At 43.7% G+C, this 14,998-nt stretch overlaps 1 protein-coding gene and 2 non-coding genes across 3 annotated transcripts in view; 1 reads left to right on the top strand and 2 right to left on the bottom strand.

Annotated features, from left to right (window-relative positions):
- Positions 1–14,998, bottom strand: part of LOC124798203 — a 443,817-nt gene that overhangs the window by 341,856 nt on the left and 86,963 nt on the right. The gene's annotated exons all lie outside the window — the stretch shown is intronic.
- Positions 5,357–5,431, bottom strand: Trnat-ugu. Its single transcript has one exon. It is a non-coding gene; the product is annotated as a tRNA-Thr (tRNA).
- Positions 5,626–5,700, top strand: Trnat-ugu. The gene has a single exon. It is a non-coding gene; the product is annotated as a tRNA-Thr (tRNA).

Raw genomic sequence — 14,998 nt, 5'->3', positions numbered from 1 at the left:
ATCGAACAGTTCTCTCTTGCTGAGTATGGTAGCGGTGTCCGGAGAGAAGGTTGAGTGTTGACATTATAATACGCATCAGAAAGATTTTTCACGTTCGGTGTTTATCAGCTATGCCTTGTCTTTCAAACGGTGTTTTTCGAGTGTTGTATTCCGCATTTATGAGAGAAGTATGACATTCTTAAAAGAATGTACATGTTATTAAAAAGGAAGATTGTACAGGAAATGAAATTCTGCACAAAGGATGAGTGTGAAATGATGAAGCTATTACAGAAGAAGCTGCGATTAGAGTTTACACCTTTAGAGTTTACACCTTTAATAGTAGACGAAGAAGCTCGACTGTTTCAATTTTCGGACACAAAATAAATGTAATTCCTAACAAGAATAGCAAGACAAAACATATGAAACAGTAATTGAAAGTATAAATACGGATGGGATATTAAAAACAAGAATAAAAAGAAGTTAATAACAGTGGAAACAGCCTACTGGAGGCGCTGTTGTAGAGTAGCAAGAAAGGATTAGACAAGTAAAGAAGAAATAAGAGTGAGGATAGGAAATGGAAATTATATGTTAGGGACAATTTAAATAAAATGGATCGTGTGGTTCGGGCTTGTTAAGAGAATGCCTTTGAACAGAAGCAAAGGGATATGAAGCTAGTCTAGACGCTAAACGCGTATTCAACTGGCAAATCCTGTAGGAGCTACATGATGACCAAGTAGAAAAATGTGAACTGTGTGAATCTTATCTGAAATCGGGACAAAAAACTGGAGCCTTGTTCAGAATCTACGAGAATTAACTTGACGTTAGAGGAAAACTTCAAAAGTTTGCGTACACAGTAGCACCGAAGAGTTTTCTTGGAAAAAAGCACCTGCTACACTACCTGAACCAAACTGGGTATTTTTCTAATTCGTGGGGCAACTCTGTATGTAATCTAAGCTAAGCTCTGCAACCCTTTATTCTGCTTGCAACGATTGTGAACGTGTTTATCTACACAGTTTCAGGCCTGTTGGAAGCCAGAAAGGCCACGCAAGACTCGTACGTAATATCAGCTGTCGGGAAATTACGTTACGTCAGAGAGTTTGTGGGAACTTCGCTGTCAGGTGGCTGGAATTGTTCCAGGTGCAGCAAGGACGGACACCGTCGCATGGAAAGGGACCACTGGCACTCTAATACCGAATCTCTCAAACACGAAACACAGCTATTGCGAATAGGTACGCAACGCATATACGTTCAACATCTCAACTTAAAAAAATGAATGAGTTGAGGTAGCTTTCACGGTTCACAAACTATACCCTAGGTTAATTCCCAATAGATCAATAAGTTTAAATATTGTGGGCAGCAATATCAAACATTTACTTTAGTTACGACGTTGACGAAGACGGCAGGGAGGTACTGACATTGTTTTCGTACGTTGCAAAAAAAAAAAAGAATTCGAGATGAAAAATATACTCCCGGTAAAGCTACGAATACAGACGACAACCCTGGCATAGTCTACACAAAACAGGGGACAATTATGTTGTTGCATTTCCCTTTTCTTTCTTCCAAAGAAATTTCAGTCTTAAATTATTATTTGACACCCCTGTCAACGTGCTTTTTTCGTCGAGGAGGTAAGTCTTTTCTAGGTACATAAAACTCCGCGTCTAACAACCTCTTGTTTGATTCTAGCACTTATTTTCCCTAAAACGTCCCTATTTTTTCTACGGAGTCAAGTTGTCAACAATAAAAAAGATTTACAGTTGTTTTTGAATTACGGTCTTGTTCAAATGTGTGTGAAATCTTATGGGACTTAAGTGGTAAGGTCATCAGTCCCTAAGCTTACACACTACTTAACCTAAATTATCCTAAGGACGAACACACACACCCATGCCCGAGGGAGGACTCGAACCTCCGCCGGGACCAGCCACACAGTCCATAACTGCAGCGCCTTAGACCGCTCGGCTAATCCAGCGCGGCAATTATGGTCTTCACAACGTAACATGTTAAGGGTAAAACATTACTCTCCTGTGGAACAAATATTGTGAATGCAATAATGGCATCGTGAGTTACTGATCGACATAAAAAAGTATAGTTATTACCTACGTTTCGCTGTCGAAGTTCGTTTTTCCTATCAAGACATTCAAAAAGCAAATATTTCGAATGATTCGGCATCTACAGCAAATGATTGTTGTCGAAATGAAGGAAATAGGAAGAATATAACAATAGAACTTTCTATCGAGGACTAAAGAGATGCTTCTGTTGTTTACAAGTGATCTATACGGGTCAAGCAGAAAATGGGGAAAGGAAAGGACAGAAAAGTGAGAAATGAAAGGACTGAAAAGTGGGAAAGGAAAGGACAGAAAAGTGGGAAAGGAAAGGACCACCGCTTGCGATTCGAACTACTAACCTTAATATCAGGAGCGCAACTGACTTTCGCAATTTTTCCATGACCACAGTTTCTACGAGGTCCTACAACTGAAAGATACAGCTACAACTTCAACATTGTAGGTAACGCAAAAAATTAGACAAAAGCCTATTTTCCTGTTTTTTTTTGTTTTTTTTTTACGTTTGACACATGATACATGTAGAGAGTGGAGTGCAGACGTAGTAAACACAATAGCCGAAGAAAAAAATCCGTAGGATGCGATATTCAATTGTGTCAAGAATTACTCTCAAATGACGCTGCTGTGACTTCATCACTTTGAATGGAATGGTTTTTCGGATAAGTATTGAGGAATCCCAGTTTAGTTAATCTGGTAACGCAACGAAAGGAGTAGCAGAAAATCAATATGCAAAACAGGTTTTTGAAGGAAAACGTAGCGCGCAAAGAGTATGCAGACTGGCATATGTGCCAAACCAGACAACAGGTTGTACGCAATATTCTTGAAACTGTTTTCAATATACAGTCTTTGTGTAGACTTCTAGAATATCCTGTAGAGTTTACCGTCAATATTGAATCTTGTCACGAAACTAGCTGAGTCACTGGTTTTACGAAGGACGGCGGATATTCTTCGCCGCTTGCGGCATGCGTAGTTTTTCGCGAAGCCTGAGTTTCTGGTTAGGCCGGCTGCAGTTTACCCGACGCTATCGCAGCCACAGTCGCGGGGGGCGTCAGCGGAGGCCTCGGTGGGCGCGATCCGCCGGCCTTGCCAGAGGCGGGACCTGCTGACCCGGCGAGGGTGTCGGCTGCAGTGACGTCACTCACACGTGGGCTCACACCCTCCGTGACTTCCCGCCGGCGCGACACCCACGCCGTCTGCCTTAACAAGCGCTCAGCGTTCCCTACTTCGTCAGAGACTGCACAGTAAATGCATGGTTACAATTATTTAACTATATGAAAAAAGGACGTAAATTAGTTGCAAGCAACGGCGTGCACACGCTTTGTTCAACATGTAAACATCACTACAAATATTCGGATTTAGGTTATGACGCGTCTGATATGTCTCTCATCATTGGCGATGATGTGGCGCAGACGAATATCGAAATTCTGCATGGTCAGCCGGAACTCTCTAGAGGAACGCAAGGCTCCAAATGATTGGAAAAGAGCACAGGTAGTCCCAGTCTTCAAGAAGGGTCGTCGAGCAGATACGCAAAACTATAGACCTATATCTCTGACATCGATCTGTTGTAGAATTTTAGAACATGTTTTTTGCTCGCGTATCATGTCATTTCTGGAAAATCAGAATCTACTCTGTAGGAATCAACATGGATTCCGGAAACAGCGATCGTGTGAAACCCAACTCGCTTTATTTGTTCATGAGACCCAGAAAATATTAGATACAGGCTCCCAGGTAGATGCCATTTTCCTTGACTTCCGGAAGGCGTTCGATACAATTCCGCACTGTCGCCTCATAAAGTAAGAGCCTACAGAATATCAGACCAGCAGTGTGGCTGGATTGAAGAGTTTTAGCAAAGAGAACACAGCACGTTGTTCTCAATGGAGAGACGTCTACAGACGTTAAAGTAACCTCTGGCGTGCCACAGGGGAATGTTATGGGACCATTGCTTTTCACAATATATATACATGAACTAGTAGACAGTGTCGGAAGTTCCATGCGGCTTTTCGCGGATGATACTGTAGTATACAGAGAAGTTGCAGCATTAGAAAATTGCAGCGAAATGCAGGAAGATCTGCAGCGGATAGGCACTATGTGCAGGGAGTGGCAACTGACCCTTGACATAGACAAATGTAATGTATTTCGAATACATAGAAAGAAGGATCCTTTATTGTATGATTATATGATAACGGAACAAACACTGGTAACAGTTACTTCTGTAACATATCTGGGAGTATGCGTGCGGAACTATTTGAAGTGTATAATCATATAAAATTAATTGTTGGTAAGTCGGGTGCCAGGTTGAGATTCATTGGGAGAGTCCTTAGAAAATGTAGTCATCAACAAAGGAGGTGGCTTACAAAACACTCGTTCGACCTATACTTGAGTATTGCTTATCAGTGTGGGATCCGTACCAGGTCGGGTTGACAGAGGAGATAGAGAAGATCTAAAGAAGAGCGGCGCGTTTCGTCACAGGGTTATTTGGTAAGAGTGATAGCGTTACGGAGATGTTTAGCAAACTCAAGTGGCAGACTCTGCAAGAGAGGCGCTCTGCATCGCGGTGTAGCTTACTGTCCAGATTTCGAGAGGGTGCGTTTCTGGATGAGGTATCGAATATATTGCTTCCTCCTACTTATACCTCCCGAGGAGATCACGAATGTAAAATTAGGGAGATTCAAGCGCGCACGGAGGCTTTCCGACAGTCGTTCTTCCCGCAAACCATACGCGACTGGAACAGGAAAGGGAGGTAATGACGGTGGCACGTAAAGTGCCCTCCGCCACACACCATTGGGTAGCTTGCGGAGTATAAATGTAGGTGTAGATGTAGAACCGTGCTACAGTGGTTTCAGGATCATTATGGTGAACTCATATTGATGTCTCAGCGACTGAATTCTCTTGGTATAAATCCTATGGAACCCATCTGGGTCGCTATCGGGTGCCATAATTACATATGCAAATCAGCGGACCGTTATTTAGGCGAATCACGTGATCTGCGCGTAGACATCTAATGCCACATACTTCTAAAAACCTACGAACGAACTGTCGGATCCCTGATATGCTGAATCAGTGATGTATTTCTTTCCAAAGACGAACAAACAAGTTATTAAGCACGTGGTCATACTGTTTTGGCTTATCAGTGTATATATGATGATCTCTGATACGAGATGATGTCAATACTGATTGTTTATGAAGGTAGTATCTGTTCCCGAAAGAACAATTACACTTGATGACCATGCAGCTTTCGCTAGAATGAAATGATGATTAAATCGACACCCTAGCTGCAATCAGGCATCGATATACTTCATTGGGGAGATGTTCAAAATGTGTGCCCCGACCGGGACTCGAACCCGGAGTCTCCTGCTTACATGGCAGACGCTCTATCCATCTGAGCCACCGAGGGCACAGAGGATAGTGCACCTGCAGGGACTTATCCCTTGCACGCTCCCCGTAGATTAATCTGCCACGAGTAATGAGTATGATGGGCAACATCTATCTATTAGGCGCAATCCGAATGTAGTGAGATGGACATGTTGGGAATGTGGGTGTCACGGGGAGCGTGCAAGGGATAAGTCCCTGCAGGCGCAATATCCTCTGTGCCCTCGGTGGCTCCGATGGATAGAGCGTCTGCCATGTAAGCAGGAGATCCCGGGTTCGAGTCCCGGTCGGGGCAAACATTTTCAACATCTCCCCAATGAAGTACATCAACGCCTGTTTGCAGCTAGGGTGTCCATTTAATTATCATTTAATACTGATAGTTCTATTCACCGAGTTTTAATATGATAACGCATTTGTTTTATGACCATCATTCGATTACACTAGCCACAAACGATGGAAAGCTATTTCTGACTGTGTCATGTAAGCCTATGGATGTTGTCATTTTAACGAAAATTTTAATGATGTGTGAAGCCGTAATGGCACCAACATTAATCAAGTATATTTTATGAGCTGAAGATGGCTAGATTGTTAACCGAAACTGATAACCCATCCAAATAAAGAAGATTTCATGTGCGATCTTGACTTAATGGGTGATCGAACACTAACAAAAAAAAAAAAAAAAAAACAACAGGTCGCGTACCTATTGGCTAATGTCAACAAATTTGATTAGGCTTATTAGTACAGTAAGCTTTGGTGTGATACCGGACGGTTACGTTCTTCATTGTAGAAATTAAACCGTCTTTCTCCTTCTTTCAGAAGACAGAACATGGAAACACTTGCGAAATTAGAGGATGTTCGAACTCAGATTTTGAAAATATTCAGAAAAACTTAAAGTAAGCAGTGCATATATCTATAATTCTTAGCCCCTTCTGCATATATGAACGCTTACCGCGCAACAGTACGTCGACACGCCAGCAATAAGACTCACGGCAGGACTTCGCAACAAACTTTCTCACGGCACATTTCGCCTCGTAAAGCAATTTTACGGTTTCTTGTCTCAGCAGTCCGCGGTTGGCGTGTCCGTTTCACACGAAGCAGTGAAACTAGAAAGGAGGGAGTACGCCACTTCAGTTACACACATACTGTAGGTGGAGGGTACGATACGTTAAGTTTTGCAATGTTCTTTGATATCAATACGGCCACAAAAGTACGATGACCTGTCAGACCGACATTTCGCACTTTATCTTGATGGAATTCCCTGCAGTGGGTGTAGCAAAGGCTTCAGAAGCTTTCAATCAAATTCCACGTTGTTTGTCATTCATATGCCCTAATCTTATGTTGATTCAGCCCTGAAGGTCGAAAAAAACAGTTGGAGCTGAACTAGTTTTCTTTCAATGCGAATCGTTTCCACCTTACGCTTCGTCGTCCCCTCCGTATTTGGCATTTCTTTTCTTTGTTTGTAATGTGGTCTAATGCTGCTTTCCACTCTAGTGTAACTTGTGCAAGCCTCCGAATAACTGCTGCTTCCCACATCCATGTGAATTTACTTTCTGTATTCATCCCTTGGTCTCTCTCAACAATTTTTGCCCAGACGCTTCCCTCCAGTAGCAAATTGACGATTCCTTGATACCTCACAATGTGTCCTATCAACCGATCTCTGCTTTTGGTCAAATTGTGCCATAAATTTCTCTTCCCCCCCACCCCCCACCCCACCCCAATACGATTCAGTACCTCCTCATCAGATATGCGATCTACCCGCCTAATCTTCAACATTCGTCTGCAGCACCAGATTCGGAAATCTTCTATTCTCTTCTTGTCTTAACTGCTCACCATCCACGTCTCACTTCCGTACAAGGCTACACCCCATATACCTTCAGAAAAGACTTCCTAACACTTAAATTTATATCTCAAATTAACAAATTCCTCTTTTTTCACAAATACTTTCTTTGAAATAGCCAGTCTACATTTTATGTGTTCTCCACTTCTACCATGATCAGTCATTTTGTCGTCCAACCAGTAAAATTCATTTACTACTTTTAGTGTCTCGTTTCCTAATGTAATTCCCTTAGCATCGGCTCACTTAATTTGATTACATTCCATTACTCTTGTTTTACTTTTGCTGATGCCCATCTTATAACCTCTTTTGAAGACACTATCCTTTCCGTTCAAGTGCTCTTCCAAGTGCTATGCAGTCTGTGACAAAATTAATATGACGTTGGCAAAATCTCAAAGTTTGTATTTTTTCTCCATGAACTTAATTCCTTCTCCAAATTTTTCTTTGATTTCCTATACTGCTTGCTCAATGTGCAGGTTGAATAACATCGGAGATAGGCCACAACCCTGTCACACTCTCTTCTCAATTACTGTTTCCCTTTAACTTCCTTCAACTCTTCCAAATGCAGTCTGATTTCCCCCAAAACTGTATATAACCTTTCATTTCCTGTATTTTATCCCTGTTACCTTTAGAATTGCAGTCACCCTCGTCAAAAGCTGTTTCGAACTCTACAAATCTTGATTTGCATTTCATTATTCGTTGCAGGGTCAGTATTGCCTCATGTGTTTCTACATTTCTCCAGACCTTTTGGAATACGAAAATGGTTTAAATGGCTCTAACCACTATGGGACAACATCTGAGGTCATCATTCCCCTAGACTTAGAACTACTTAAACCTAACTAACCTAAGGACATCACACACATCAATGCCCGAGGCAGGATTCGAACCTGCGGCCGTAACAGCAGCGCGGTTCCGGACTGTAGCGCCTAGACCAGCTCGACCACAGCAGCCGGCTGTGGAATACGCATTAGTAATTGTAGGGGAAGCACATGGCGTCTTGCATAGACACGGTGTATGAATCTGTTCGGTGGGAAAGGCGTGGGGAAAGAGGGAAAGTGGAGTAGATGGAAATGATGGTGGTTGTGGTCGAGAGGAAAGGGACATGTTGGCTGGGGCGGTAGTTTGGAAGAGGGAACGGAAAGGAACACTATACAAAAGGCAATGAAGCAGGAGGGAAAGTTGGGTCAGTTCACGGTTAGATCCGGTCGCACGACAAAATCAGAGAATGATGGCGTAACTCTGCTCATTGTGCTGTACTGTGGCGGGTGTGGAGACCGCCCGGATGCTGCCATTGAGGAGTTTTTATAATCGCAGGAAGTGCCGAGCTCTCGCTGGGGTGCTCACGCGTCAGCTGTGCGCCAAAACGAGACCGCCGAAATTTCACCGTGACTGTCTCCGCCCGCGAACCACACTGCGAGGTCTGGCAGGTACGGTAGCGAAGGCTGTTGCTGACATTTGACCGGTCCTCACTAAGAACTGGCTCAATTTGTGCAGATGTTGCTCTGAAATTAATGAATATCTTCTTGTTACTGAAGAAGACCAGTACAACAACAATCAAGCCAGTGCCGGCCGCGGTGGTCTCGCGGTTAAGGCGCTCAGTCCGGAACCGCGCGACTGCTACGGTCCCAGGTTCGAGTCCTGCCTCGGGCATGGATGTGTGTGATGTCCTTAGGTTAGTTAGGTTTAAGTAGTTCTAAGTTCTAGGGGACTGATGACCACAGATGTTAAGTCCCATAGTGCTCAGAGCCATTTTTTGAATCAAGCCAGTAATAGAGAAGAAATATGTACAGCAGCTCAGGAGTATTCTAACTGCAATACAATAGAAGCAAATCAGTGCACACTGGAATGACAGACGGAAACTTTTACAGACATTGTCCACATCCACAACAGATGAAACCACTCACAGCCAAACTCGGCAGTCGGGATACGCAGAGCATTGCAGCAATGAGAAGCAGCACTGCGCAGCAACCAATACTGAAGAGGATACAGTGTTTGAGAAATAAGTCCGAACACAGACTGCCACCAGAAGACTAATTGCAATATAAAATGTATCCAAAAGGAAAGTTCTCTCAGTCATAAAAATAACTACGCTGATAAATCGTTACCAGAGGCAGCATTCTGCTCTAACCACGCAATTTGGGAATGAGGGAGGGTGGATGGAGGGGTATGGAACATTGCCGAGAGCCTTCTATAGGACACCAGGTTCTCTAGTTACTGTAGTCTTATCACTTATTCCACTATGATGAAAAGCTGCGTTAAAGATTTTCAAGTTGTAGTTCATGTTGATTTTGCACTGCATATGCACTCGTACTTTGTTTCATGGTTAAGCTATTCCTCTGTTTCACAGTTCATAAACAGTATACAGAGTTTTCAACAATCTAATTATGTAATGTTTGCTGTGACCAATACAGACGTAGCCACAAAATCATTAACCCCATATTACTAGCAACTGAGGACCCCGCGCGATCTGAGGCTCCTTGTCACAGTCCGTGCGGCTCCCCCCGTCGGAGGTTCGAGTCCTCCCTCGGGCATGGGGGTGAGTGCTGTTTTCGTAAATTTGTGGTAAGTTGCTATGGGACCAAACTGCTGAGGTTATCGGTCCCTAGGCTTACATGCTGCTCAAACTAACTTACGCTAAGGACAACACACACACCCATGCCCGAGAGAGGACTCGAACCTCCGACGGGGGGAGACGCGCGAACCGTGGCAAGGTGCCTAAGACAACGCTGCTACCGTGCGCGGCCGTGTGTGCTGTCCTGGGCGTAAGTTGGTTTTAGTTAGATTAAGTAGTCTGTAAGTCTAGGGACCGACAACCTCAGCAGTTTGGTCCCATAGATGCTTACCACAAATTTCCAAAAACATTGAGGACCGACAGGTCAACAACGTTAAAGATTTCTCTACGTTGACCCCGTAGTATTCCATTAGAAAGTTATTCGAACGTAGCAGGTTGTTGTTAACGATTCAGAACCGGGCAATATGCACCCTGATCTTTCAGGCAACGTCAACTACGTTCGGAAACGGACTCTACGAGGAATTCCTTTTTCATAGTCAGGCCGGTCGCTAAATGGAAACTGTAGCGAAAATCGAAAATGTTCTGTTCGTAACTTTTAGCGCCACCTACCAGGTACTTCCCTACATAGTCGCCACTCGGAGCTAGACAACTGTCGTAGCGTGGTACCAGATTCCCAATACCCTCATTACAGGAGGCAGCTGTCTGAGCTTTCAGCCAGTTCTCTACGCTGGAGTGCAGCTCGTTGCCCGTGCCAAAATGCTCGGCAAACCAATCAGTAAACACATAAATTGTCAAGTGACGAGTCTCTCGTATCAGATATTTACTATAAAAACAGTCTTGATCACGATTTATTTATTAAGGCGACCGGTTTCGACCACTACTGTGGTCATCTTCAGACCATTGAGTAGGAACCTCTTTCTGCTGGAGAATCACTACACTATCTTATCAGATAATCCATTCACTTTATCCGCATCCAGTGACGCCTGTGGACTGAGAAGGACACGGCGGCCGGTCGGTACCGTTGCGCCTTCAGGGCCCTTTCGGGCGGAGTTTTTGTTGTTGTTGTTGTTGTTGTTGTTTCGGAACAAGATCATCGACTGACACTCGCTTGCTTGCCTGAACGCCTGCGTCATGAACGCCTGTACGTCGTGCTTCAGAGATGCTGCACCATAGCCGTGTTTTGCTATCACGCATGACGATTCCCTTTCGTAGATTTCATGAAATCAGGCGGAATCCCTCAGCAATGACAGCGTGCACTTCACACTCGGAGGGAGCCACTACTGTGTTCATTGTGCGCCCAGAACTGAACAGCGACCGGTGGGGACATTAGAGACACTGCGTAGTACATCTGCACAAATCTTCGTAGGCTTTTCATTGTGGTTTTAATTTCACGAGCCGTCGGACTTTGAAAAAAAAATAGCCCTCGTATCTGAAGTTTCCACTATCCAAGCGTTTGAGCCTTGTCATACGATTTATATCTAACCATCTACCACGATATATAATGCAGACCCAGCCCTCTCCCCTGTCCCTCTTGGCCACAAACATACAAGATGGGCGTCAAACATAATTCACTGACTATTAGGTGCAGTGTTACGTGGCTTTACGCTTAATTACAGACTTACTATTTTATCAGTTGATTTGTTTTCAACACGTAACGCCCGCTGTTTACGTCCTTCTTCGTTGCTGAGCGATGTATCACTTTTCGTTCTGACGCCGCAACTCTTCCTTTCCTATATCTTTACCACTTTTTATCTATATAAATGATGAACTATTGGTTTTGCCGTTTAACAACTTTTTAATAACTGTGGAAGTATTACAGGCATCGGGTCCCACCTAATGTGTCACCCGCCTATACGTTTTACATGAACCTTTCAAGACTCGATCGATCTGTTTACAAAGAGAAAGCAGAATATCTCTTCCTTTGACGTTGTCCAACAACGACCTAGGAAGCTCGACGCCCTCGCGGCCCGGGCTCTTCCATGGCTCGCGGTAGTTTGCAGCATTCGTTTTATTCCTTGCCCACTTGCCGCTACGTCGAACTTTCGTGGTGATCGTTGGACAACGTCTTCCACGTTATGTGCAACATAAATAAACTTTCTTCCCACAGTATTTCTGAAAACCTAAAAACAAACTTAAAGAACAAAATAATAATAACTGTTGTTACAATTATTCGAATAAGTCTTGGTCGATTTAATGAGGGGTGGGACAGGCCTAAGCGTTGTGACACAACATAGGCTAATATACAGACGAAATAACACATCTTCGTTTTCATTGCTTCTCTACAAAGTCTAGCATTTTCGACTGGCGCTTAAATATCTGAGACCCCTGGTCAATTAAAAACGACATGGTCTCTTAATGCGAAAAAGAGGAGGAGAGAGCCGGAGACTGGTTGTCATCTTTTAGAGGAAACTATACTGACATTATGTAGAAGCGATTTAAGGAAAGCACTTGAGAACTAGATCTGTGGATCGGATCGGAGGTTTAAATCGACTCATCGAAATGATAATCGAATTATGGTGGTGTTCTAACCAAACCAACTAGCAAGGCAAGCCAAACAAAGGCCTTCAGAACAAGTACATGGCTCGCTACCCAACGGAGATTTCTCCACTCTTCCGGGACAACGTTTCGTTGCTCTCAGCGCATCTGTTCCACTGCCGGATGAGAGTCCCACGATTCTCTGCCCGGCGAGGGAAACAGCACTGCCACCGTTTCCATAGCGTGCAACAAAAGGGGTGCGGACCGGTGCGCAGCCGACAGCTGCGTCGCGGTTCGCGCTTTCAGCGGAAGCTCCGGCCAGCAGGTGTGGACGCCGCTTCCTGCGCTGCCGCGGCGGCCGGCCGAGTCACAAAAACCAGGGCTGCTGCGCGAAACACGGGCCACGACACCTGTTGTACGTCTTCTGGGTTTGAGAAGGTCACAAATGAGACGTACAACTTTCGCAATCCATGAACTTACTCGAAAGTTGTCACGACATTACAACTTCCTTCTGGCAACAACTTCTGATGGTACAAGAACATGAGATACTCTCCCTTTGTCTCCCTACCTCCCTGTTGTGTGTTATCAGTTTTTCTACTGAATAATGTACTCCTTCCCACCTCCTCCCCCTCCCTCCCCCTCTCTCTCTCTCAGCGCTAAATATCGAAAAAATGGCTCTGAGCACTATGGGACTCAACAACTGAGGTCACCAGTCCCCTAGAACTTAGAAGTACTTTAACCTAACTAACCTAAGGACACAACACATCCATGCCCGAAGCAGGATTCGAACCTGCGACCATGGCAGTCGCGCAGTTCCGGACTGAAGCGCCTGGAAACGCTCGGCTACCGCGGCCAGCCTAAACATCGAGCTAAATCTTCATCTCTGCACATCTATTATGACGAAAGCAGTAAGAATAATCTTTACGCAATTGTTATTTCTCTGCCCCTGCAATCTGTACTCTATTTTTTCTACCATTGCCAAGTTAATAATTTTTGTGTGACGGTACAGACAGCGTCTATTCCACATATCTTATTTTCATAATAGTTGTTAATAAATGTCTTCCTTCACTTATTATTCCTAGCTCCTCATCAGTTCGTTCTATTTATTTCTGTTTGCTATTTAATATCCTTCTGTAAAACAGTATTTCAAATCCTTGCCATCTCCTCTACTTTGCTGTTCACAACAGTAACATTTCTACATCTACATCTACATCCATACTCCGCAAGCCACCTGCCGGTGTGTGGCGGAGGGTACCTTGAGTACCTCTATCGGTTCTCCATTCTATTCCAGTCTCGTATTGTTCGTGGAAAAAAGGATTATCGGTATGCTTCTGTGTGGGCTCTAATCTCTCTGATTTTATCCTCATGGTCTCTTCACGAGATATACGTAGGAGGGAGCAATATACTGCTTGACTCCTCGGTGAAGGTATGTTCTCGAAACTTTAACAAAAGCCCGTACCGAGCTACTGAGCGCCTCTCCTGCAGAGTCTTCCACTGGAGTTTATCTATCATCTCCGTAACGCTTTCGTGATTACTAAATGATCCTGTAACGAAGCCTGCTGCTCTCCGTTGGATCTTCTCTATCTCTTCTATCAACCCTATCTGGTACGGATCCCACACTGCTGAGCAGTATTCAAGCATTGGGCGAACAAGTGTACTGTAACCTACTTCCTTTGTTTTCGGATTGCATTTCCTTAGGATTCTTCCAACGAATCTCAGTCTGGCATCTTCTTTACTGACGTTCAACTTTATATGATCATTCCATTTTGAATCACTCCTAATTCCTACTCCCAGATAATTTATGGAATTAACTGCTTCCAGTTGCTGACCTGCTATATTGTAGCTAAATGATAAAGGATCTTTCTTTCTACGCAGCACATTACACTTGTCTACATTGAGATTCAATTGCCATTCCCTGCGTCATGCGTCAATTCGTTGCAGATCCTCCGGCATTTCAGTACAATTTTCCATTCCACTATAGCGGTGCTATCGGACGCACAGTTTCAGCAACTTATTTCTCTATTTCTTATTAATGTTTGATACGAGGAGAGCTATTTTTCATGTTGCTTTGGGCCATTTGCTAAAATGCTGTTTCCTACTTAATAAACGCGTTTGTATTAAAGCAGTTTGCCTTTATCTTGCTATTTAGCAAGTCGTCATTGCGTTCCATAGCAGTATTTAGCACTTCTGACTTTTTGTTGTATATCCTTAAGCCAAAATGTTATGTGTAGTAATTTTTGCATACTATTCCAAAGCCCTTCTAAGTCGTCCTTACTTTCTGCCAGTAATGTTACGCCGTTTGCGAACGTTAATAAAGGTATTTCTTCTCCTTGCACTGTTACATTATGAAAAAAAAATCATTAACCATTTTTCTACAAGGTATCAGGTTATTTTTACGTGAAGACTAATGATGATCAGTATTAATATTTAGTGCTGATGTCGTTTGTATCCATGTTGCGAGCATCTTTAGGTGTTGGCTTGTAATTTTATTCTTTTTGAAAATTCGTGGCAAAACGAAACTATACGCAGGGTCGAGAGCCGAACCCGAAACCTATACTTTTGTGACCAGTGCTCTTACTCACTGAATTACCGCCTCGCACGAATTACGACTTGCCCTCACGGCTTTAAATCTGCCAGCACCACTGATATGTCTGTGCATACATGATCATTCCCGTAGCGGATAATACCTTCATTCCTGTAATTTCTGATAAATCACAAGTGGTATGATGGTGTCTAAAAGTCTCAAGCTGAAACTCTGAAGTGAATTGGTAA

The sequence above is a fragment of the Schistocerca piceifrons genome, chromosome 5, assembly GCF_021461385.2.
Source record: "Schistocerca piceifrons isolate TAMUIC-IGC-003096 chromosome 5, iqSchPice1.1, whole genome shotgun sequence".
In the NCBI taxonomy this organism is placed as follows: domain Eukaryota; kingdom Metazoa; phylum Arthropoda; class Insecta; order Orthoptera; family Acrididae; genus Schistocerca; species Schistocerca piceifrons.
The sequence above is the reverse complement of the archived record's forward strand: the minus strand, read 5'-3'. Positions and strand labels throughout refer to the sequence as shown.